Source organism: Dicentrarchus labrax, unplaced genomic scaffold (genome assembly GCF_905237075.1).
Source record: "Dicentrarchus labrax unplaced genomic scaffold, dlabrax2021, whole genome shotgun sequence".
In the NCBI taxonomy this organism is placed as follows: domain Eukaryota; kingdom Metazoa; phylum Chordata; class Actinopteri; family Moronidae; genus Dicentrarchus; species Dicentrarchus labrax.
Genome location: NW_026136721.1, coordinates 3,488,957 through 3,516,219, shown reverse-complemented (window position 1 = coordinate 3,516,219; position 27,263 = coordinate 3,488,957). Strand labels below are relative to the sequence as shown.

Below are 27,263 nucleotides of genomic sequence, written 5' to 3'. Positions count from 1 at the left end.
TGTACGTATTATGCAAGCATGTTTATTTACTATGTATTTACCTTGTAGATTGAGGGGGGGCATGTATGCATATGTACATATGTATATATGCATACATGTATATACATAATGCCACTGGGCATGGCTAAATGTGACCTTGTTCATAGTTTCTGTTCTCTTGTTCTGCTCTATACGAGGAAAAGAGGAAATACTATTCTAAATTTATGCTCACTGTATTCTTTACTTGTAAACATTTGCAAAGAAAAAAAAGAAAAAGAAAAGACCTTATAGAACAGTGAGAAAAAAACACTGAATTGCAATAAAAGTTCCTTAAAATATCAAGAAAACTCATCTCTGATTAATATTAACAAGAAATAATCTGCTCAAAATTCATCCAAATCTCTGGTTTTGCACAAACGTCCTGCTGTTACTGAGTTCACTGTAGTGTAGTCAGCTGTTCTCTACTGTTGTTGACTATTAAGCTACTATTGTTATTATTGAACATAATACAGAAATCAGTTTACTTTATGATAGAAAAAGGCTCCCTTAAGGAATGCTTTTAATTATCATGCTTTTATTTTGATAGAAAAGAAGGACTGCACTAACTACTTAGACTCTAGGCTACAGATATTTAATAACCTTATTTACTTTACAGATTCAGATTAATAATACAGATATAAAGAACAAATAAATTATGATTGTTGTGGATAAAGTCTTTATTGATTCAGCTGCCCAGTAGTGTATAAAGTAAAATTATATAAATACTAATGATCAATAATTATAATCTAATATTATACATTATTTTGAAATGCGCTGCATTTTATATTTTGATGCTAATACTTTTGTACTTAAATTTGAATGCAGGACTTTTCTTATTTTTGCTCTGTGTTATTACTTTTACTTAAGTAGAAGATGTGAGAACTTTAATAAATGATTACTTTCCTCTTCATATATCAGTGTTGAAGATCCAGTTGCTGCGTGAGAACGTGTCAGTCATTACCTTATTATTTACCTTGTTATTTAAAAGTAAAGTCAACACACTGTACACAAACATGAAGCCGCCAGCGAGTCTGTGTTTACCAGCGCTGTTTGTCATTAGGATGAAGCTGCAGGTTATCAGCAGGGTCTCACGGTCAGCTACGTCTCCTGGAACCTGATTATTAATATGAACTGTGAATTTAATTTAAAAGAAACATTTCCCAGAGTGTTTTCTTGTGTCTCCTCCTGGTTCTCCTCACCTGTCCTGACTCTGATCATCAGCCCAGTACATCAGCTACAGCTCTACAGGCCTCCAGATCAATGGAGGTGGGGGTTTAGGCCTCCTCTGTGTTCTAGTTTTTGTAGTGTTAGTTTGGATAGTTTCTCATGTTGTGTTTCCGTGTAATTGCAATTCTTCTGCTTCAGAACATCACCTCACCTGTTTGCCAGCTTCTGACCATCAGACACCTCCAGAAAGCCCTCTGATCATCATCATCATCATCATCTCAAGTTTTTAAAATAAACCTTCATATCGTCAGCATACAGTTGTATCTGTGTCTTGCATTTGGGTCCAAACGTAACACCTTTATATATTCATATTCTTTACTAATGTGACACAGTAACATACATATATCTTCATTTAGGAGGTCTTCTAAGCAAATACTGATGTGATTGTTTGCAATTACAGGTCCAGTTGAGTTAACATTTAACACTGAGGAGGATCTATTGTCAGAAAATGGAATCTAATATTAATATTGGCTGTTGCTAGGGCTTTTATATTTTTTGCCAATATTGTCATGGTTTGAAAGGGAGGGTGAACGAGTGAGTTCAACTCACTGCTAGATGCCACCTGTGTGTAAACTTCCCCCCCCTTTTCAGGGGCCCCCCACCACCCCGGGATAAAAAAGAAAAAAAAAAAAAAAAAAAAAAAATTAAAAAAAAAAAATTTTTAAAAAAAAATTTTTTTTGCTTCAAGATGATGAAAAGAACCCCCCGACAATTCACAAATCATGGAGGTTTGCACCCTGGATGCCACTAAATCAATCACATTTGACTTTTACCCCTTAAAGCCACTCTGGACACCCGTGAATATTTCCACGCTTAAAGGACCAGTGTGTAGGATTTAGTGGCATCTAGTGGTGTAGCTGCTGACTGCAAAGCTCTCGCCTCACCCTCCCATGCCGAGCGTGTAGGACAAAATATGGTGACCATGAGATTCGCCAAAGGCCCTATGTAGAGCTACTAAATGGACCTTGAGGTCAGATTATATTTAAGTACCTTTTTACCTCTTTTATTTAATGAGAAAAAGGATTTAGTGTGTATATTTTTTTAATGTAAATTGTGGAAAAAAGCTTAATCTGAAGCACCAAACTCAGGTTTCATATCAGTACGAGTATGGAATACACCCAACCAAATGCAGAACCGGTTCAAACCTTAGAAGTGTTTCACCTCTTTCAGACTGTCCAAACAGCTCTTCTTTTAGAGTGTCAGACTTCAGGCATCGAGGTGTCAGACTTGTGATAAAAGGGCCGAGGCTGTGGAGCTAATAAGGTGCTAATCCCGAGCTGCTGCTGCTGCTGCACCCTCCTCCACCCTGCAGAGGCTGAACACACAGGGCGAACTGCACAGAGAGACACACACATAACGTGGCTTATCGCTGCTCTCCAGACAGCCGCCCCAGATCAGTCAACGCACTGCGCGATCGATGCATCTGATAAGGAATTAAGACAGAAAATAAACTGTACGCGTTATCGGGGAACTCAGTACATGGCCTAATTATGATGCGGCGTGTGTGCGAGAGGATGATACGGCGGGACTGGAGTGGTGCGAGGCTGCAGGAGGGCGAGGAGGGAGAGGAGGGAGGGGATTCCTGTTGGAGCTGAGCGGGGAGAGTTTGCATCCTGGTGGCCCCAAATGGCAGCGAGAGGGAGCAGTTTGAAGGATGTGAACTCCAATACCCAGAATTCCTGAATGGTGACTTGAGGAAAATGTGCACACAGTATGTTCATGTTTATTGACCCGACTGAGCTGTTTTATACCAAAACTAAGATGAGAACAAAGAGAGCTGTGTTGTTGCTGGTCTTTTTTTCCAAGTTCGAGTCTCAAATCGTTCGAAATGCGTCCAAATCAAGTCTTCCGTCTTTGACACAGCAGGTCTTGACTCAAGTGTGAAGTCACTGATGTAAAGTATGGAAGCACATTTCTGCCAATGTGACGGAAAAAAATAATGACTTTGTGATACTGAGTTAAAATATTGATAAAGTTTCTCACTATAAAGAGTTACAGGATACATTTTTTCCCCCTCATATTGGCAGAAATGTGCTTCCATATAACGTTCAAGTCATGTCAAACAAATCCAGATCCAATTGTTGATTCATTTGAAGTTCAATTTTGCACGACACTGAACACCAAACTGCTCCTGATGAGCTTCCACTGAACCAGTATGTTAAATTAATTTATTGCTCATTTTCAGTAATAAAAAACGCGACTAACTCACATTTTTTGGCTTTCAGGATGTATTAAAGCAACATGTAACTTTTCTACCTTACAGTAACAGCTTCACTGTCATTTGGATGCTACACTGAGTAACAGGGTGAACTCTGTCGAACCTGCTCGACTGACTGCAGCGATTTTGTCCACCCAGGTGTGCCGATTGCTCAATGAGGGGACACCTGACCTGTGAATGAGGTGCAGGGTTGGATTCTGTTCAGCTTTGTGTCTTTGGATTGTCTGGTTGTTTGATTTAGTGGTTGTTTGTATTTCTTTATGTTAATAAATCCCAAAGATTTGGCTGTTTTAAAGGTGTCTTTCTGAGGTTGATTTGGGTCAGTGGTGCAGTCTTCTCTCCTGAGGCCGGGGAGTAATACTCAATGATTGTGCAACAAGTGAACAATTAACAGAAGTAGTGTGTCTTTTATGTAAAATGTAAATATCAGTAATTGAATAAACAATAATATAATCCATACATAACCGTAACATTTAAATTAGTATTTGTTTTCTAATTTAATTTTTATCTTTTTTATTCTCAACCGGTTGCTTTGTTTTTTTTGCCAATGCGGCGTCCCCAGAACAGTCTGAGGTTTGCAAAGTCTGAAACCCCGTTGAGAAGCGAGGTGATGCATCTCCAGGGTTGCTCGTGCAAACATCATAATCTGTCCGATAATGTTTCTGTCCAGCTACGCAGCCGTCGCCCACCACCAGGAAAAAGGTCAAAGTGAGAAACCAAATCGTTCCCATGTCCGCGTCCAGCAGTTATCCCTGCGGTGTTAGCGGGCAGACAGGACGCTCGGCTCCGCCTGGTGGTTCGATCGTCAGCTGAGGCCGAGCTGTCCAACAGACCGGGCTCCGGCTCGGGGAGAGAAACCCCTTTGATCTGCCTTCAAACTGATTCGTGAACACCAACTGATGGGGCGGCACGAAACACCCCGATGCCCAGCCTGTGCGGCCCCTGGGTCCCCCAGCAAAACTATGTGCTTTCATGTAGGGCAGATTCCACAACACACACACACAGAGAGAGAGAGAGAGAGAGAGAGAGAGGAGGGGTTAAAGCCTGAAACTCAAACACAAAATAACTTTGTGCCTCTCTCTGCGTTAGACTGATGTACGATGTTGAATGCTTTTGCAGTAATTCCATTAATCATTTGACCTCTTTTCTTACTCTGTCAGTATTCTCTACATTTACAGCAGAGGTGGGAAATAAAGAAGTATTTTTGACAACCACAACGCTGAGTCACCGTTACCTGAATAAAATGACAGAAATCTCTCATATCTACTGTTCCATATTTTAGCCTTTAAAGGAATCAGTCTGTAAACTACAATAGAAATCTTTATTTATTTAGCAACTCATGACCACGATCACATGGTATGGAGCAAAAACAGAATATACAGTAATAACAAACATGATAGCACATGGCTAAAGTACAACAAATGTCACTTAAACAAAGGAGGAACTTTCCTTCTAAAAGTTTACAGATAATTTAAGTCTTATCTGATTTAAATAACAGGGTGATATTTGCTTCCACATATTTACATATACGGCTCTATTCAGCCCCTTTATCTCTTCCAATAATGTTAGACATTCTGGTGTTGTTCACTCCAAAGTTTCAAACAGCCTGTTCTGACTTTAACTTTTCCAGTTTAAGCAGTTTGTGCATAAATGTCACATGACGTCACGCTTCTGCGATCACTTCAGCGTGAACTGATGTTTCAGACTGAAGAGCGAGTGGGAAGGTTTGTCAGGTTGGCCAATGAGTGAGGAACAAACTGCAGAGAAGTGGATTACATGGCAGGAGTGCCTCGAGAAGTTTCTACAGTTTCTGTGTCAAGTTGCGAAGTACAAGCCTTTCACAGCCGCCGGGGTTTGAGTGTTTGAGGCTGTATAGATAGATTCTGGGTGGAGTATCGCTTTAAGAAAAGAAATTGCTTGACTGCCTTTGGAGAGCGCAGGAGGATAATAGGGTCCTGGGTGTGTTTGTTTGTGCCCTCGACCCGATCGGCATGTGATGAGCGGGGAGGTCTGCAGGCCTAATTGGCCTCTTTAAATGGAAAAATGTCCAGAGAGCATGACGCATCGATGAGTTGGTAGCACCCCGCCACCCCCTCCGGCTCTTTTTATCATCACTTTATGGAAACAAACCACTCCAATTAGCGGCAGAGCAGCCATGGAAATAATAATGACCATAAATTGGATGGTCATTGGATGGATTTAAAAAGTTGAAGTCAAAAGTAGGTGATGTACTTACGAAGTCATTTACATCTCTGGAGTGCTGTACTTTAGTTGCTGTGGTGTTTGTGTGCTGCACCGCATCCTGTCCTCATTAAACATCATAATAACACGACAGTCTAACATGTAAAAGGTGCGAGTTTATACAGCACGGATAGACGAACTGTGGAAGTGGAACAACATTCAGGCATCTGTACATAAAGTGGGAATAGAAGAACCACATAAAATGATCAAATATTTGTAATTGTACAGTCTCGTTGTTTACTCGGATCTGCATTTTAATTTAGTTTATTTGACAAAAGTTCAAACTATGGTTGTCCCTCCAGTAGTTGACTGAACCGCAAGTCGATGAGAAGAGTCTTACTAGAGTAGGAGTGGGGCCCGAACCAGAACCGGAGTTAGGCTCACAGCTTCCGAGGCCGGCTGATGTCCAGCGGCTCCAACCAGGACTCTGACTCTTGGGATGAAGACTTGGCGGGTTCAGGCAGCGACAGGAGAAGAATAAAACGGAGGAAGAGGAGCCTGTTTATAGCCAGTTAATTAGTCAGTAACTGTTAACGTCATCCATCATCCATCGTATCGATCAGTCTGCCGGGATTAGTTTCAGTGAAGTTGGAAGTTATTTATTCTGTGTGTTGAACAACCAGACTGTGTGATGTTACACTGTTGGAATAAATGAACTTGAGACACATTGAGATTACCACTTTTTACATTATCATTTGACAGGCAGCTGTTAAATATATATATTATAATAGCTATATTTTAACAGCCGCCAGTTAAATGCTAACAGAAAAAGCGGTAATGATTCATAATGCTTTGTTTCAGTAAAGACATCAAAATTGTACATATGTATGAAAAAAGAAACCAGCTACAGAGGAACTAAAGTGTGACAGAGAGAGAAGTGAGTCCTCATTCAAATGAATTGATAATATGAATGCAAAGAGTCCCTTTTCTGCTGGTCCACTTTAAGAAGACTTAAGCGCCCAGTATACTCGACGCACTCGAACTGTCGCGCAATAACGTGACGTCAAAATGACGTAGATCTCGCTGGCGCGCCAGGATTTTGGCCCGGTCGCGCCATGTCGCGCACCACTTTTTTTTTTCCAGCTGCGCGTGACAAACCGGAAACAGGAAGATGGACGATCTGTACGATCCTTCAATAAAGGAGCACAGAGACGCCGGAATTCATGGTGAGAAATCGCCATGAATGTTGGAATAGAGGAGGACATATGCTGGAATATTTGGAAGAACCTCCGCGACCGATTTGGAAAGAAAAAAAAAAAAAAAACTTTTTCTTCTTCTAGTGCGTAGAAATAGCAAACTCGGTAGCCTTTCCTCACTAGCGTCACCTCTGTTCAGGTGAAGACTGCAACTAGTGCCGCGACCACCACGCGCAAGTATAGATAGTCACGGTGCTTCCGTGACGTCACGTTGTCGCGCGACAGTTGGTCTGCGTCGAGTATACTGGACGCTTTAGTTTGCTTCATTTTTAAAAGGACTATATGTGAAAACAGGCCTGTTTTTTGGTTCTCCTCCCAACCTTCCTCTAGCAGTAACACACCTGTGTGCAATGTCACCAGTGGACTCCTGTGGAGGATCCTCATCAGGAGTTTAAGTTGAGATCTGGCTGCTTAGATTAATGTGCATACTGTATTCCTCACTGTAGACATTCAGTTCCTGGTTTGAGTAGTTTTTATTTTCTGCAGCTTCAGTTTATTGATTGAGAATGATGAGTTTTGGTTTTATACTTTAAGTTTAAGGAAAGTTACAACAATACGCAGTGTGAGGAGCTGTTGGTCACCCACGCAGTCATACCGACATTATATTGATGAAAATACAGTTCAGCTTATGTAGCTGATGTCTTTCTGTATCTTCATCATCATGGGTCATGCGTAAAGATAGGCTGTTATTGATGCATGAGGGTGAAGATACCAGCATGTTATTCTGCATGCACAATAACTCACTTTAACTCATTCATATCTCTGTTTTGTAGTCAGCAAACTGTGAGTCAATCAGTCAAGCACCCCGCTCGTAAGAAAAAGTGAGCTCTCCTGGTATAGTTGGCACACTGATTAAATTGTCCTTATTTGGAGATGTTATCTAGCAGCCTCTCTTTGACCTTTTTTCTTAAAGGGTTGTGGGTTCTGCACCTTCTTCAATGCAAGAGGCAGTTACTTCCACTCCGTAGCACCAGCGTGGAGGAACCTTTAATGTACAGTGGAATCAGAGCGCTACACATCGGCCCCTTTCACACCAAATTAGCTCCGGTTCTGTTCAACATTCTTGGAGCTATGGTGGTAGTAATTGGATGCATCATCAGTAGTGGGCGCTGCACAATGCACAACAACCTGAACAATATGAAACGCTTACTTTGGCTCCCAAGAAAAACCACCTGCAGGTGTTTAATGTTTCATTTCCAGCGAAGGCAAATACAATTATTTGCGGGTAGATTACCCACAAAGTCAATGCAAAGACGCAAATTCGCCCCATTTGCGATTTCATGTGAACTTTGAGTGTAAAATGTGTGCATATCGCGTTGTTTTTGCAGTGTTGTGTCTGAAGGAGCAGAGAGACAGATCTACTGCCGGCCCACAGACAGCAGCTTGAGCCCGGGGAGCTCTGCAGAAGAGAGCCGGAGCTTCTGGGGAAATAAACACAAGTAGTTACACCGGATTCTGCTCCGATCTGGAGACATTAACCAGAAAGAGGAGAGCTCAAGGTTTCATGAAAATATGTATCTGTTACTTGATTCCAGCTATCAGTTTTTACTTTACTATCAATTAAGTTAGCACAGTCCGGTTTGATCAGAACTCCATTCAGAAAACAAACATTTAAAGAGTTGTTTGCTTGTTGTCTTGTGGACAGAGCAGATAAAGTATGAATTCGGACTTTATACTAATCGGCATCATGATGTAGATGTTTTAGCACCATTTTGATCTGTTTATTGACATTAAATCAGAGCAAAATCTGTTTATTTAAGGCAATCAGAGGCAGCGCACGACGGGTCTTCACGGGTGGGGGACAAAATCTGGCCTGCAGGATTTACATTTCTTGAAGTAAGCAGCAAAAACTGATCAGAGAACAAACCAAACAGAACAATATGTAGTTTAAACCCTGTTGAATAACCAGCGAGGCAGCGGCTCAGAGGCCTGCAGGTGTCAATCTGTTGTGAAGTCGCTCGTCCAGAAAGACAAAAACGTGGCTCTTTAAAGGAGCAGACCAAAGGGGAGTCGCTGACACTTCAAAGGAGTTCCTGAGCCGTTCGCCTCCCTCCGACGGCGAGGTCACTGTCAACTCTGACGAGTCACCGCTCTGCCATTAAGTTTGGGGGAGGAGGAGGTTTTTTCTGTCTGCTGGTGTGTGGAAGTGTTCGGAGGTGGTGGAGGGGCGCCGTGGCTGTCGTCGGTGAAAATCAAACAGAGCCCAATTAAACTGATTCTAACATGCCAGTGATCACGAGGAGGAGGCTCACCTGGGCTCTCCTCTCTCGGAGGACATGCCTCTGCCTCCGTGACTCCTGGGACACTAATTGCCCCGACCACGAAGCCTTGGGAATCTGCCGCTTCGATGTGCTAACGGCCTGTTGAGGACCTGCAAGGAAAATTCCCATTTCAGTGACTGCTCACAAAACAGACTTCTCACAGTGATAGAAGGGCCTCCTTTCACTTTATAAGGCACTCCCAAGTAAGGAAGGAAAGTTGGACTAAAGTCTGTAAGATCTGAACACTCGACTGGTGAGACAGAGCGGTGACACCTGCAGGCGACGAGGAGTCTGTGGATGCTAATACAGTTAGCAACAAGCAAGAACACGCACGATATTGAACACTTTCCAGCCACAACTGAGCTCCAGCTGGGCGAGGTCGAAGGTCACTGCAGGAAGTCTGTCTGTTGTTAAAGTAATAAACACAATGACTGTAATTCTGAAGGAGACATTTGTGTTCCAGTTTTTTCCCATAAATCAAAAAATGCTTGGGATAAACTGGTATTTTATCAAATATTCGTATTTGAAGGAAAACAACGTCACCCTTTTTAATTTAGAATGGAAAATAAATGTCTACATTAAACAAATGTTAAGAACTTTATCATATTGCACCAAATGAGATGGGAGGGATGCACACCCTTAGAAAAGAGGCTCACCTACAGAAACTCAAGACGCACCATGAGAAAGTCCAAAGGAATACAAAGCAGACAAAATAAAGTTTGTAATTTCTAATATTAACCAAACCTGTCACCATCATTATGGAGGACATGAACACAGACAGGAAGTTCCTTCATTCCATCAAACAAAAACACAAATAAGAGTCAGCTTTTGCTCCGAACGTCATTCTCCTAATTACCCATTTTCACCGAGCGGGGGGCCTTGACATCACACAGGAGTCTATCTGTGGTGTCGGTATAGATTATGGAGCCCACCTACGGGGAGTGGCCGCCAAACAGTACAAAACAATTAACGCTACTGCGCCGCTATCAAAGGCTCGCAGAGAAAACAGTGAGCCACGCATGGCTGGAGCGAGGGCTCGACAGAGAGAGAAATGAGTGTAGTCACATCAAAAAAGCAGCGGAGCAGGAGTCTGACTTAGTACAAAAGTCTGCAATTAGCACGGCACATTAGGAGCACATGGCGGGGCGACTCCCTCACTGCGCCTGTTTGGGACACACAAGACCCAACCCCACCTGGGATCCCGACGCTCCACATAGGGAGGGTTTATTTACAGAGACATGACGGTCATCCACTGGGACTCGGATCACAATGAGCGTTTAACTTCATCTGCGTGTTACCTGGACCGATAATCGTTATCCACCGGCTCAGGTGACCCTTAAAAAAAGATTTGTATTCTTAAAATCTGTACAACCTAAGCTAAAAGGTTATATAAGTCAACACACCTTAATGATGGAAACAAAGTATTGAATAGACTAGACTAGAATAAAAAGGGATCAGAAAATGATCTCACTGTTAACTAACATACATGTTTTCCAACAGAAGAGGAGGGACTTCACCTCTCTATGGCTGCCTGGATTTAAATTAATCTAATAGTCGTGATGTCCTGGTAGCTCACCTGGTATAGCCAATGCTGAGTCCTTACATAGAAAGTAAAGAGAAAAGTAGAAAATTGTACACTTCTTAAGACAGCTTGTATTCAGATAGGTAGGTATAAGGAGGCCGCAGTAATAGAGACTTTTACTTAACTTCCAGTACTTCTGGAATTCCTGAATATCCTGTATATACAAGTAATAAAAGGGGTTCAAATTTATAAAATACACTGCTATGGCCTTTTAAATTCTTGCCATCTCTGTATATGTTATGACGGGTGGAACCACAAGCGATAGGACCCAAATGCAGACACAGCATCCTGGTATTAAACCAACTTTACTTGCCAAAATGGGTCCAGGAAGCATAGAAAACAGAATCCCAAAACAGGTAGAAATCCCCCAAAAACAGATATAACACAGGATGTTAGGAATACAAAGGTACGACGATGAACTGGTACAAGATGACACAGGTAATATATACGCTAAGTTCGGGAGTAATTAATGAGACACAGGTTAACACAATCAAGGCGGGGCAAATAATCAAAAACAGCAGGAAAAAGACAGGAAGTAAAGCAACACGAGGAGGAAAAACTACAAAATAACAGGAAATAAGACATGACACTAATATTTAAGAACAAATACTGTCGGATTCCTGTGTCTGAACAACAGTAACATCACTGCGGCGTGTTTCCTCCTGATTAAACACTTTGACTTCAGTCACCGGGAGCAGAAACGGTTGTAATCTTTATGTCGTCTGTAATAAAAACAGAGCAGCCCTGCAGGCACGCTTAGTCTAAAGAGCACAATGTCGGGAAGTGTAATGATTCTCCTAATGAAGGGTCGTTCGCTCGTAGCCTCGGATAACGTCAAAGACATCATTAATGGCACGTTGCTTTGAAGCCTTATTGAGTGCTGGATTAGAGAATATATGAATATATGAGAACGCAGAGACGTCAGGATTCAGAAATCAACATACGTTATTCTAACGTACATGGGGTGAACTTTTTATTTATTGGCAAACCCCTAGGGGTACGTTGGAGTACTGCAATGGGTATGTGAATAATTATACTGTATTAGTTCAATAACAAAATGTAAATGTAAGTTTGATAAACCACCTTTTTATTCAGTATTCCTGAAATATGTTGTTTGTCCACTGTGAGCGGGAAGCCAGTTTTAGATATTGAATGATAGAATGATAAATGGATCCGTGCCTGAAAGGTAGCAGCAATACAGAAACAAATGCTGTCAGTATCAGGAAGAATATGTTTTAATGGGACCATCATTTACTAAATGAACACCATGCTGTATGGAAGAAGACTGAAACTAAAGACTGAGACCAGAAACTCATCAGGAAACTGTTTACTGAGCTCATAAATCAACTGAGAAGTTGGCTCATTTCTCCATAAGACTGAATGGTATCAGTTTTTATTCCAGCCAATGCTGGACATTACACAGAATGCAAGTTTAAGACACTTAAACCTGTGTCAGCTTCACTAGACAAGAATGTCACTTAAATGAGTTTTATTATTTACATCCAAAGCCAGCACTTTGCACAGATATTACATATATTGAAGGTTACTATAATGGTCTGTGATGGCCATTAGGGGTCGCCAAAGCTTCACCGGGGGTCGCAAGTCCTTCTTGACTTTTAGGGGTCTGAGAAAACTTAACTTAATACACATAGCAGGAGGCCTTTATCTCAGCATTTTGTTCATTTGTGTTAAGAAAACTAAATTAAACAGCTTCGTCCTGCATTAGAAAAATTAAACCAACCAAAGAGCTGATAGAACAATGAGGAGAAAACACTAAAAAGAAGACTATTAAATCTGTATAAATATAAAAATACATAATACAGACGGAGAATTGTATAAAAAGTTGCTAAAAATATCAGGAAAACTCATCTCTGATTAATGTTCACAGGAAATAATCTGCTCAAAATTCATCCATATCTCTGGATTCACACAAACTTCCTGCAGTTACTGAGTTCATCGTTACTGTTATTGTTATTATTGAATATATTATGAAATATTCATAAAGTTTGTCACTTATCAGTTTATTAAATGATAGAAAAGGGATCTAAATGTGCAGTTTCATTTTGATATATTTATTTGTTTTAAGCGGAGATACGTGGATATATTTCTGGATATATGTGTTAACAGTATTTTTTGACATTGTAAACATTTTACAGGAAAACAGATGTTTGTGTTGGAATAATGTGGGCGCTCACATTTACTTTATCAGCCTAAATTAAAGACCAATGGATTATTTCATTATTTCCGGGGTAAAAATATAGCAATTTGAGGGAACTAATTATTTAATTTACTCGTACAAATCTTTAGAAATCTTACCCCAGAGCTGTGTAGTTTCTACCCTGTGTCATGTTTCACTACACTTTGATTGGATTTCCTCCATCTTTTTGAGTCAAATCTCAGTCTTGGAGGTTTGAATCAGTCAGATGCCGCAGATGATGACCGCCACCTGACTCTGTTTCAGGTTGGAGATTACTGTGAGACTCTGTGGCCGTACTGAGCGGCACTGACTCTGTGTTAAATGTGAACAGGAGGGTTAAAAGCAGCAGCTCTGGACTGCTTCAGACGCAGCAGAGAGGCGTTAGGCTGCCGGCTGACGCCCCCTGTTGGTCATCCTCACACACACACACACACACACACACACACACACACACAGGCTTTGAACTGGATGGGAAATCGTCCCACTTTGCCCAAAAATGGTGCAAAGAAGCTTTTGAGTCATGAGGCGAAAGGTGAGAGTTGAAACACCAACAGTGAAACGTTTCTGATGCCGATACCTTTCTGTACCTGACAGGAAGTGGATGTGTGAGGGCTTCAGTGTATGCAAACAGCTCTGTGTGTGGGGGGAAAATAAAAAGAAAATGATGGTTGTGTGAATCCACAGGGATTGTGACCGTGGGGCCGAGGGGGCAGAATCCCCCCTGCAGGAAAATAAAACCATGAAGCGTGTTATTTGAAGGATGATGGTAGCAATTGAAGAAATTCAGGGTTTGGACACATCATGAGGGGTATTTCATTCTTTTTTTGGGTGTGAAAATTGGAAAACATCTCAGTGGCCTTGGACAAAACTGTTGGTTCCCTGTACGTCTCTGATCTTCTTGTAAGGAAGCCCTAAAAGGCAAGTGACATCTTTTTCTCATGATGATTTTTTTTTCCACCTGTGAAAACAGCTGGATTTTGTTTTGAAGATAATTTTAACTCTTTCCAGGTGAAATTAAAAATGTAATTTTCACCCTTTAAGATCACATCCTCAGTTATTTTGTTCCCCATATTTAACAATGTATGACCAAAATGTTACAAAAACTCAGTTTCTTTGTATTTTTGTAGAACAAAATGTCACCTCAAACATCATATGACATTCACGGGCCACTCAGTCGAGCTCACTGATTACTGTACAAACACACAACTTTATCAGAGATTTTGGGTGAAACTGGATCATATTTTATGGAGAGAATATTGTCTGGTTTCCCCTCTGACGTCCTCCAGCTACCTGGACTTTAACCTGCTTTCACAGGTGGAAAAAATTCATTTGCATTTCAGGGCTTCCGTATATTTCACCCTTAGTTGTCCAAAGATATCGCCGCACTGAAACATGCTCTATTTAAATCCCATGCAGGAGCCTCTCTGAAGCTGATGATGATGGTGAAATTGCATCATGTGCTGGCGTGCGGGGGGAGATGACCTCATCATCGTAGTGTTTATGGATCACTGGGCCGCTGGCCTTGATTTCTGTTATTGAATTATGGGAAATTCATTCTTTTTATTGAAGGAGTGGCTTCCAAATCCAATAAGACAGTCAGCAGTCCTTGGTCAGAAAGCCTTCACCATTCAGAAGCAGCAGCAATGTCATTCTCCTCTGGTATGTCGGAAACGTGAAATCGATATAAAGGAGGTGGTTTTTGTGTCAGAAATTTGACCAAAAACCCCAAAAGGTTAAAAGATTAGAGATTAAAAACTGATTTTTGTGGATTTAAAGACACAAACTTTTGGTTTCCAGCAGCTCTGAGGGGTAAATTACTGTAGCTGCATCTTAGCTGAGGTCAACCTTATTTCGTATCTTTTGACATGTATTAAATGAACAGTACGTCATTTCTGCCACTAGGGAGTCTTTCACATCAAAACAATAACAAAAGCAAAAGTTTGATGATGTCGTGAAGCAGTGTGGGATCATGGGAGTTGTTGTCTTCACCACTATTGCCATCATTGGAGCCCGATTATCCACAGAGGTCTCCTCCTCTCCAAAACAGACCTGCTAATTAAAACCGCTAAAAACACTGAATAAAGCAGTTCCACCTTAACAATCACTGCTTCTCCCACGCTGTTGGACAGACAAAGGACGTCCCGGAGGGGCTGCGAGCCGAGCTGCTGCAAACGTTAGCTCAGCTTGTTTCTCTGATAACTTAAGATCCAGACGTCCGATGACTAAAATCCTTCATCCGGTTCAAATCTAGAGTTAAAAAGCACCAAGATCTAAACAGTGGATGGTGACAATGTGGCTTTAGACTGGATAAACAGTCAATGTATGACAGCTTCTGGCAGACAACCACAACGCTGATGCAGGCACAAAGGGGAGATGAATAAAATGACAGATTTCTCTGAGTTTGAACATTGTTGGAAACATTTGATACTGAACAATACTGATGTAACAGCAGTTATATCTCTTACAATCAAATTTCACATTATTATTCTTCACACAGACTTACATTAATTTATCCAGAGTTCACAGAGGATCACTGTCATACATCTCATATGAATGTGTGTGACTATAAGCTGTAGACGTAGAGGATCTTAACCCCATAATCATATTTTACCAACACACAGTAATCATTTATAGCAAGTTTAAATTAATCATAGCTTTTTACACCACAATGATGAACACCTAGCAGACAGTGTACCGTGTGATATGTGAGTGTAATCTCATAATGTTAGATACAGTAGATACGGTAAAGGTGCTGAGTATTAACAAGGGTGGACAAAGGTCAACTTGACACACAGACCATCCAAAAAAACACTGCAGATTTTACTGAGTTGTCCTAAAACAGCAGTTAGTCGACCCAGAACACAAGAGCTTCAGAGTCAGTTCAACATCAGCAACACAGCAGAGGTCACATAAAGACAGAGAGAGAGAGAGAGAGAGAGAGAGAGAGAGAGCATGAAACAGCAGAGGTCACATAAAGAGAGAGAGAGAGAGCCTGAAACAGCAGAGGTCATATAAGAGAGAGAGAGAGAGAGAGAGAGAGAGCATGAAACAGCAGAGGTCACATAAAGCGCAACAAAGTCAGCACAGTTTCCAAATGGACCAGAATTTTAAACATATATTTAAACTCACCACTGACGATTTCAAAGCAGCACAATCTGCTGGTTGTTGTTTGTAAAAAAAGTTACCCAACACCTGAAAACAAACCCATCCATAATTTCCCAATTTAACAAATTGGGAAATTATGGATGGGTTTGTACTTATACTAATTTTACACTGTAAAAAAATTCTCCACTCTGTGTTGCTAAAAGTTGGAGATTGATTGACGGGTGAATGTCATGATATTATTGGTCAGTTAATGCTGGCGTAAGCGTCCGTCACATTTAGTTTTACAGGGCGACACAATGATTGTATTTTGATATATAAATGCAAAGAAATGTAGATTTTGTACATTGTTTGTCAGACATTGTTAAATAGTAAGTAGTAAGGAGTTTAAAAACACAGGTCTTCCCATAACTACGGTGCTCCCAGTGGGCCAATCCCCTCTGTGAAATATTAAAAACATTCAGATTCATGTTGGCGATTCGGGGCCGAAGTATAAAGCTGAAGGCTTTTGGGGTGAACGCAGGTGCCCGAAACAAAAATCCTCCAGATGAATATATGCAACTCAACCTGCATGACTCGCTTCATGAAATGTAAACTGATTCAGCAGGAAAAGGTCGTTCCATATCTTATTGAGCAGACGGAGGGAAGGGGAGCAGTCGTTTAATTAAAATGTGATAATGGGCAGTTCGGTTCATGAGGGGGCTAAAGCCCTCCTGGGTTAAAGGTGCAGTGTGTGTTCCTCTGGATGTCTTCGGCCCCTGGAGCAGGATTGATCTTTGGCTTGCACAGGAGAGCCCGGCCTCCTCTGGGCTTAAGGGCCACACACCTGTGCATGCATCGGGGGCCGGATAAGCCCAGATTAAGCTAAAGTTACCAGCTCTCTCCCTGCAATGTCATTCAAAACCTCAACGGCAGCCGCGCCGCGGACAAAGCGCCTTTTGGGCTGTCCTAATAAACGCCATTAGCTTTGAGACATCAAACATGGAGGATTATGGGATTTCTGGCCCCGGAAAAAAGATGGAGGGTCTGGTGGGACTCCCTCGCTCAGCCGTCCTTTCTCTGCAGAGATTACGCGACAATTTGTTTTCCTTTTTTCCGCCATTTTGTACGTCCCCTCCTCCTTGTGCAGATTCCACACAGAAAGAAGAAAAAGTGGTACAGTAATCCCCTGCAGATGAAACTAAGAGCGCAGTAAAAAGGAAGATTACACAGGGCTTTGTAAATTGTTTCTATACACATGTGCATGGGTATTTGGGAGATCTGTAGGGACTTAACACAAGAGCCGAACACACACACACACACACACACACACACACACACACACACACACAGATGAGCGTCATTTCTGTGCTATTCTTACTCCTGTTGACTGAAAACATGAATCGGTTTAGTATCGCAGAAGTCAAGGAGTAGAGATACAAAGAGAAATTAAGATCCATCTGGACAAAGTGAGAAACTGTGTTTAGGGGATCCAGCGAGCATCGATTTGATTTTTAAGATTATAGACTATAAATAAACAGGACAACAAACAATGTACAGTTATACATATATAAACAAACAAAAACAATAACATTTATTGACAAAAGTGCAAAGGATGCTGAAATAAATATTTATGACCTACATAAACAAACAATACCGACATTATGAAGATTGGATGTTTCTGTATAGATATTCTTAATACCTTCTACTGGCTTGTATTCGGATTTCCCTTAAAACATTACTTTTGTCCACAGGGGTCGCCAGAAACAATACAAATCTGTCATTTTATTCAGGTAACGCTGCGTTTCACTGGTCGCCTGTCAATGGCGTCATATCCCCTTTGTGCCTGCGTCAGCGTTGTGGTTGCCTGACAGTCATACATTGACTGTTTATCCAGTCTGAAGCCACATTTTTACCATCCACTGTTTAGATCTTGGTGCTTTTTAACTCTAGATTTGAACCGGATGAAGGATTTTAGTCATCAGACGTCTGGATCTTAAGTTATCAGAGAAACAAGCTGAGCTAACGTTTGTTTTGGGGGTTAAACTGAAGGACAGAGGGTGAATGTTGTACAAATTGTAAATTATGATTTTTGGCTATATAATAAAGGTTGACTTTGACTAATAGAGCAGAAGTATGACGTTGGATGAAATGGAAATACGCAAGTGAAGTTCGTCGTATTTACACTCAATTACTGGATTAAACTGAAAATAATTTAAGTTTACATTTCGGGAATTGTTCTCTTCCTTTCCGGGAGTTAGATGAGAACATTGATACTGATTTCGTGTTTTGAGCTGCAGGATAATTTTAGCTTAATTTAGCACAGTGGTTCCCAAACGTACCCACTAGGGGTCGCCAAAGCTTTACAGTGGGGTTGCGAGGCCTTCTTTACTCTAAGGGTGTAAGAAAATGTATTAAAAAGATATACAGAAGGCCTTCATGTCAGCATTTTACTTATTATAGCTTCGTCCTGCATTAGAAAACAATCAAAGAGCTGATGAGACGGTCTGTGTAATTGTTACTTCTGCTCAAAATTCATCCAGATTGCTGGTTTTACACAAACTTCCTGCAGTTATTATGTTCACTGTTTGGGTTCATCATACAGTTTATCAGTTGTTCTCTACTGTTACTGTTATTATTAAATATAATATGAAATATCCATAAAATATAGTCAGTTTACTCAAAGATGTTTTGGCCCGTACAGACGCCGTAAGGAACCGTTTGGTTACTGTTCTGCTCTGAACATTATGTGCACCTACTATAAGAACGAGAGAGGCGTCTCCCCACCTGAACAGAGCCATAAGTCAAGTCGTCCCTAACAGGAGTCAGAGGTTGGGCTGCTGCTAATCCATGTAACACTAGGAGAATAATCCTCAGGGCTGTGGCCTGACCGCTCTGCAGTTTTCTTTTCCTCTTTTGTCTTTCTGGTAAGTGATCTTGGAACATTTTTCAACGATGGCCCCCAGTCTGCAGAGAGAGGAGCGGGGTCCCACAGACAACTGTGTTTTATACTAATTTATGTGTCATGTTGTTCCTCCTCAGGCAGCACCAGTGCTTCAGTGTTTCTCAAATGGAGGTACCCCTAGGGGCACTGCTGAGTACTGCAGGGGGGTACCTGAGGTTGTTCTCTAAATGTTATTTAAAAAATTATTTCTAAAATAAGGACTAAAGATTTATACATATTCTACATATTCTGTGATACATGATTATCTACAGCGCTTACCATTAAAATGTTATCCCTTTGTGATCTTAAAGGTTATAAATGAGATTTAAAGCATTAACATATCAGCTAACAGCTATTCTCTATATACAGACACAGAGTCACATGGTGTCTCTCCCTCTCCCTCTCTCCCTCTGCCTGTGTTGTATCGCAGCCTCTCTGTGGTTTGTTTCCATAGCCGGTCTGCTCCGACTGAAACTGCTGTTTTTATCGTCTACGTCGGTGAATTAAGGATTTATTTCCACCAAACCAGAGTTGGTGATTGTTGGAAACACTAACAGAGACGCTTTTAATGAGTTTGATTCTGTTTCTGTCCACTTTGAATGAAGTTACGATGATCTGAAGGTAAAATGAGTGTTTCTGTCTCTGGAGTCTGGTGGAGAGTGATAGTGATATTACGGCTGTTTGTGGTTAAACTAAAGGTCTATCTCTGTAGGGATCCTTTCCATAATGCTGTCAGACACTGACAATAACAACCCTGAGTCTGTCAGTGGAACAAACACAAAAAAGTCACATCTTACTTTAAGGATTTATTTTGACCAAACAAGAGTTGGTGATAGTTGGAAAGTCGGTTTTGGTGAATTTTATTTTCTTTCTGTCTGAGATGTCAGTGCTCTGGTGCAACATCCAGTGGCACCAACTGAATTTTGTATATATAACCTTTAGTGAAGATATTGTTAATTCATTTTTCAGTTTGTGGGAAAACTACAGCCCCCATAATTTATTCATTTATTCTTTTTTTTAAGGTTTTAGCTGTGATCTTTGCTCTCCATGTCCAGCCCACATCCGCCACTCAACTAAGGACATTAAACTCATGACAATCTCGGGCTTGTGGGAAATGGTGTCTGTAAAAGGAAGCTAAAAACAGAATTATTGAATGAACAACTACTAATCTGCAGTAACAACATGGTGTTTGATTTCTATCTAATATCTCCTGAAAGTCTTTTAACACTTGATATTTCTTAAAGGTGTAAATTGCTCCACATGATTGCGACAGGTATTATACAGGTAATAATGACAAAATAGGATTCCATTAATCCTGCTGGGAGCCGAGCGCCGCTGACACAATCCTGTACCGAAGCAGGAAAGAAAGGCAGCTAATCTAAATGGTTGTAATCCTGGCAGCTTGATGGACAGATCTGTGTATCTTGTAACGTACGGATCAGCTCGGTGGCAATATTAAAGCGATAAGAATATTAATGCCCAGATGAAACAGATGAAGCATTTGACAGTAACTTTACCATCAGGATGTGATTAGAAATATTCCTTGTGACGTTTCCTCCCATTTCCTAAAGGTGTGTTTTCTTTTTGTTTCCCCGCAGCCTCCATGAATACACACACATACACACAGCGTGGCCTTCGGCGGGCGGAGACATCGACACTCAAGCCACGTCCAAAGGAGGATGCACCCGCTTCTCCCCTCGGCCGACATTGCGAAGGTCTCTTCTGCCTTAATCCTCTTTGACTTTATTCATGCAAAGGTCATCTCTGTTTCTGGAAATGGAGGATGGTTGTGGAGGGTCTCCGAGCTGAAGAGCCATGGAAGAGCCTGGAAGACGCTGTGTGTGTGTGTGTGTGTGTGTATGTGTGATTTCAGGATCATTAGTCACCAATAAAGCCTGATACGTGATCTCAGAGATTGCTGCCTGTTCCTGGAAAAGATACTGCTGTCATTGTGTTTCCCCAGCAGATATTAGACACCTCGTGTTTTGGACATTTTGGGATTGTTTTATTTTCAACTGATTGATTGGCAATCTGCCGATGTAACCGGGCACGGATGGCTTCATCAGATGACAGCAATTCAGAGTTTCCTCTTGTTAAAGGATGAGTGTGTAGGATTTAATGAGAGTTTAGTAAGATTGCAACCAACTGAGTACTGTTCGCGTTTAAGTGTGTGCGAGAAACGACGGTGAACATGAAACAGTGTTTACTTTGTCTGTTAGATAAAAACTTTCTAAGATAACAAAAACACAACGATTCCTATATTCAGGTGATTAAACACTAATGAAAACAAACCTATGAATATTATACTACATTCCTCAATGTTTCACACTGGACCTTGAATTCACTTTGGCCGAATGAAACACATCTTGGAGTTTGGGGCTTTGAAGTGTTATGAATCTTTTCTTGCCAAGACACGTCCTGCGTTGGTGATTGTTGGAAGGTTTTGATGAGTTGTATTTTGGTTTCTGTCTCTCTGCTTTGGTGTGAGATGCTGATGCTTTAATGTGACATTCAGTGTCAAGTGAATTTATATATGACCTTCGAACTGAACTTCCCGTTAGCAACCAAACACCAAAAGCAAATGTTTGAAAGAAGTGATGTAAAATCCTCCCTCTTTAGTTTAAAGTTCAGGTTTTCCACCTGGTTTTATTTTGCTGTTCTAAGTGAAGGAAGGTTGAACGGAGGTTTGAAGCGGACACCACTGATTGGTCGTTATTTAATACTGAATTAAAGGCAAAATAAGTCCTAACATTGGCTTGTTATTCTGGGCCGCCAATACATCAGTTGAAGCCTAATTACATGAAGTGCTGCAGCACCCAGAGGGGAGCCACGCACCAGCAGCCATGTAAAACAGAGGAAACACACAGCAGAGAAGTGGCAGTCAATTTAGCCCGAGTGCAAAAGAGAAAAGGTCACTTCTCAGCAGAGACAAAGTACTAATTAAGAGGACCCAGTCCACTGCCTCCACACAGAGGCAGTTAAAAAGTCTTCATCTGTCATAAAAGCCTCGGTGTCGGGACGTCAGAGAGCTGCTGAACTGGAACAACACAAAAACCAGAGAGCTGCACCGCTGGAGGGACGGACGAGGAACTGCTGAGGAAGTTGGGACAAATTTATTCATAAGCTACACATTTAGATAAATCGTGGCCTTTTCACTCCTCCAGTACGGTCCGTTTATAATATTAGCTCATTTAAAGCTAATGTACCGAGCGTTAACATTCTTACAAAGTGCACTAAAGTACTGAAACTAAAGTCCTTCAGCCAATCACGGATCACTTCCTCAGGCAGAACTACTGTTTATTTACTAACTAACAGCCTGATTCTTAAATATAATATTCATAGGTTTGTTTCCATTAGTGTATAATCACCTGAATATAGGAATCATTTTGATGTTACCTTAGAATGAGCTGGTTATATTTACAGATATTGCCTTTCAGGAAGCAACCATGTTGAACTGCCATGTTTCTACACTGGCACTAGATTGGGTCGTTTTTCATGCTTTTCATGGCCACTGTAGTTTCTCCCTCACGCTTGGAAAGGGAGGGTGAAGTGACTGAGTTGCGATCTACACCTGTAGATACCACTAAATCCTACATACTGAACCTTTTAACTGTTAAATAAAAAGTAATAAAATGTTCCTGTTTGGTGGATAAATGTGAGACGTTGCATCTTCACAGCTAGAAAGGAGGAAGTGGGTTTTGGTGACATTAAAAGTGATAAAGTTGCGGTGATTGGACAACGTTTGGGCAGAATTCACAGGGATTGGCTGCAACATCGCAACTCAATGCTGTGTTAACTATCCTGTACATCAGTGCTTCCCAACCTGGGGGTCGGGACCCTCGCTATGGGTCACCAAAGCTTCACAGGGGGTCGCGAGGCCTTCTTGATTTTCAGACATATAAGAAAACTTTAAAAAATAAACACTATCTAAGAATTTTGTACATTTTTGTGATGAAAACTTAATGTATTTATTTAACTTTGTAGACATTATTCACAGCACCTTTACTCTCTGCTAAACAACCAAAGAGCTGATAGAACAATGAGAAGAAAACACTGAATTTGTCCAGAAAAAGCCTGTTAAGTCTGTATGATTGTTAAAAATAATAATTAAAAAAAAACATAATACAGACAGATAATTGTAGAAAAAGTTCCTAAAAATATCACTAAAACTCATCTCTGCTCAAAATTCATCCAAATCTCTGGTTTTACACAAACTTCTTGCAGTTACTGAGTTCTCTGTTTAGGTTCATTGTGCAGTTTATCTGCTGTTCTCTACTGTTATTCTTATTCAATATAATGAATGAATTATCCATAAAATATTGTCAGTTTACTCAGTGATAGAAAAAGGCTTCCTTAAGGAAAAAGGTCGTCGTACATCCTTCTTGAAATAAACCAATGACGAGAGAATGTGAAACCTTTAATTGAATTGAACTGTATGTGCATTATCGAGGACGTTCTCACCTCTAATGTGAATGAATGTGTTGTTGATATTGTGACAGGCGCTTTCTCCGATCCCAGTCTCAGTCGCAGTCAGATCCAATGGTGTCATTTAGACAAACGCTTCCCATTTCCAACAAAACTCCCAACGTCCCTTTGATGCCAGGCATCCAGAACTGGCACTCAGTGTAATTTGCCCTCGCCAGGGTCTTTTCACACGCACACACACACACACACACACACACACACACACACACACACACACACACTGCGTTCCCTGTTTGCCTGTTTTATTTGCTTTCATTATTGTGTGTGTGTCTGTGGGTTTTTTCCCCCCCTCATCTACTACTTCTTCTCATCTCTGCAGTTTGATTGTTTTTCGGTTTAATCGCAGCTTATTCCTGGGCCTTGTTTCCTTCCTCGTGTTGTCATTTCATCCTCCTCCTCCTCCTCGTCTCTGAGGGCTTGTTTTCTGTTCGTGCCGTGGCTCTTTTCATGTGTCCCTCGCCGGCAGAAATTGACGCTTAAATACACAGGAGGAAAAAGAACAAAACAAACAGACAAACAGAGAACAGATGCAGAGCGGCTGCAAATTCCTCCGTCTCTTCTTTTAACTGTGTGACATTGGAAAAGAGCGGGAGTGAAAAGTGATGGTGCAACACGGTGAAACATTTCACAACAAAGGCTGAGTGCGTGGAGAGCCAAGGCTGCGTACCTACTGTATATGTGGAGACAGACATGTAAAGACAGATAAAGGTACTCTCACATGCTGGCGTTGAATCCGAAGAGATAATTCCACTTTATTACGGTCATGTTGCTGTAGTTTGAGACAGTTTTTGTGATAACGTTGCCGTTCGCTTATGTTTTCTCTTCCAAATAAGTTCGGCTTTGTTATCGTCTCGTGTTTCTTGACCCTTCAACTTGCTCAGTTTGATGATATCAAAATCGATTGGAAGTACAGGACAAAGAGAAAAGCAAAGGCTTCAGTGTCCTTCAAAGGGAACTAGGTTGTATGGGGGACAAGAACTTTGTTTAAACTACACTGAGGCCCAAAGAATCATAAGCCCTTAAAAAACAACCAAAATGATCATTACAGAAAGAACCACAGTTTAGGTTCAGAGAGGTTTAAGGAACTAAAATCACTTGGTAAACGTCCTGGTTAGAGGAAACAAATGTTGACGACCTCTGTAAGAATATTCGGGGCCGTCAACAGCGCATTGGGAAGCTGTTATTTGTACAACCATAAGAGGTTGCGTCAGGCAAACATAAGTGATGTAAGCATTTAAACAGTGGACCAATGTTGTCATTTGTCTCTCTGAGAAAAGCATCTGGTCCCAAAAAGTTAGTTAGGCTCAGGTTTGGTGGAAAGATCACTATAGTGACAAGAAATGTGTATTTTCCCTTTGCTTTATACTTGTAGCCATACACATATAATACATACACGCAGCCTTGCTGAGATGTGTAAATGTCATCGCCATATTGGGCAAGACTGGCCTGTAAAGTTAAAGTGCTTTTTATCCAGGCCAGTCTTATCTGGTCCAATATCAGATTGTCAATGCGCCATATTTGTTTTACAGGAAGTCAAAATGGTTGGATTTTGATTTTTTTGCATAAATTGTTAAATAGGGGAACAATATGACTGAGGATGTGATCTTAAAGGGTTAAACTACTCTTCTTTATTACAGTGTTTCACTCAGATTTATTTTTTTGTCAGAAAATCAAACCCTGGAAAATAAATAATCAAATTTTAAACTTAGATTGTTTCACTTTATACAGCTTCAGATAATAAAAGTCAGCGTAATGACGGGTAGACATTTTGGGGAAGCTCACAGTTTTGCTTTAACAGAATACACGCCGTCACTCCTCGACTCTCCATCTGCCATCTCGACTCGACAATCTTATCAGAGCTTTTGCAGAAGGGACTCCAGAGAGCGGCGGAGAAAGCGGCCTGCAGAGGATGTGAATGTGTGAACCGCAGTGCGCCCGACGCCGCAGACAGATAACCAACAGTTTATCAGTGAGCCAGAGAAACTCTGCTGGAAGAAGAGGGGGGAAAGCCATCCTGCTGTAATCAGAGGAGAACGAGAGGCGGAGGCGGAGGTGAAGAGGGAAGAAATGGAAAGAGCAAGACGAGAAGAGGCAGGAAGAAAGAGAAAATGAGAGAGGCCAGGTGAGTCAGAGGTGACTGTCTTTAGTATAGCACCAGACCCATTACACTGCAGCGGTCTGAGCCGAGCCGGGCCTTTCAACTGGGAGGTAAATTTGAGGAATCGGGGAGGATGATGGAAACGATAAAGAAATGGCGGTATCCTGCCACTGCAGAGGCACTTGACATTTCTGATGACATTTGAGCCCGTTTGAATCTGCTTGAAATTGCAGCGTTTCATCCCGACGTAACGCTTCGCTTTAGAAAAAAAAAACCTTCTTATCTGCGAGATTATGGCGCCGTATTATATGTGGGTATTATGCAGCGCTAATAGTGCATGTAGATACTTCACAAATGATACTAAAAATGCCTCGCATCACACACACAAGGAGGATTTGGCCCTTCGGTAAAAGAATACTTCCGAGTATGCAAATGCCCACAAAAGAATTAGGGCTTAACAGATTTGACTCACTCAAACAATGGCATGCGGCTCTTTTCCCAGGATGCAACTGTCCGTCAGTTTGCAGGATTAAGGCTCTGGGTTGTGACAATGTGTTGAATGAAAAAGGACAAAGAGACACCTCCTTTATTACAGGGATATGACTATAAATGCTTCTCTTATTATGCCTGACGAATGATTAAAGCCTGAGGAGGGAGCCAGGGAGAGAGGCCGAGGCTACGCACTGCCCCCTGTAGGATAATCCTGCTCACAGCAGCTCTGGTTTTAATGTTTTTTTGGCACCGACTCTGAGTGGTAGTGATCTGTTTTCTGTGATGAAGTGTAGGACTACTGCAGAGCTGAATGGGCTCACTGTTCCCCGCACCAAACCAAAAACAAGCTCACGTTCTAATAACTCAGTTGTCTGCTGAAAGAGAGAGTTTTTTATTTTTATTTTAGGCTGACGCACAGAGACTGACTGAGCTTTGGGCCTTTTGGACACCATAAGTCCCACGCACCATTTAGCGTCCCCTAGTGGCTTCATAGTTTACTGCATCCCATAATGTAAATGTGCAACACAGTGGGAAGGGAGTTAAAATAGTTTGTCCTGAGGGTGGCGCTATTATAATAAACAGTGGAAGTCCTGACTCTGTCGGCTACCGACTAACCCAAAAAATAGTTAAAGACATAGAGCTGAGGCTGAATGAAGACAACCTGAGACGACCCCACCTGTCAATAAAAGTCCTAAATTATTATTATTATTATTATTATTATTATTATTATAGCCTTAATATAATTAAAACAAGTGGCTTTTGTAAAAATTCACCACCCATACAGTTGTCAGGAACGGGGAAATTAGGCATTTTAATATTGGGCCTTATGGAGATTGACTCACTGCTGGAGCCAGCCTCTAGTGGCCATTGGAGGTACTGTAGTTTTTGGTGTTTCATTTCTCAGCGACAGAGATTGCTGCTTGGTGGCGCTAGAGAAAACTTTGCCAAAGTGCCCATTAAATATTTCCAAAAGAGTTCACATTTTCGGAGCAAAGACAACAAGTTGACCTGTAGTTCAGTTGGTTCCCATTTATACCTAAATCACCGTTGTTATATCGGAGTGAACCTGGACAAATACCGCCAGAGGTTAATGAGTAAATATGTTTGTTTGTTTCGAGGGAAGAGGGGGCTTTAATGTAGGCGAACTGTTCTTGTTTCGTTCTTGTCAACGGTTGTGAACACCCTGAAGGCTGAGTGAGGTCTGAGGAAACTTCCTCTGCTGC

At 41.3% G+C, this 27,263-nt stretch overlaps 1 long non-coding RNA gene across 1 annotated transcript in view; it reads left to right on the top strand.

Moving 5' to 3' along the window:
• The window catches only part of LOC127355056 (uncharacterized), a 59,599-nt gene extending 37,091 nt beyond the window's left edge, over window positions 1–22,508 (top strand). The window contains exon 3 of the long non-coding RNA XR_007881667.1: window positions 20,564–22,508. This is a non-coding gene — a long non-coding RNA (uncharacterized LOC127355056). The remainder of the gene's footprint in view (window positions 1–20,563) is intronic.
• Window positions 22,509–27,263: the final 4,755 nt, after the last annotated feature.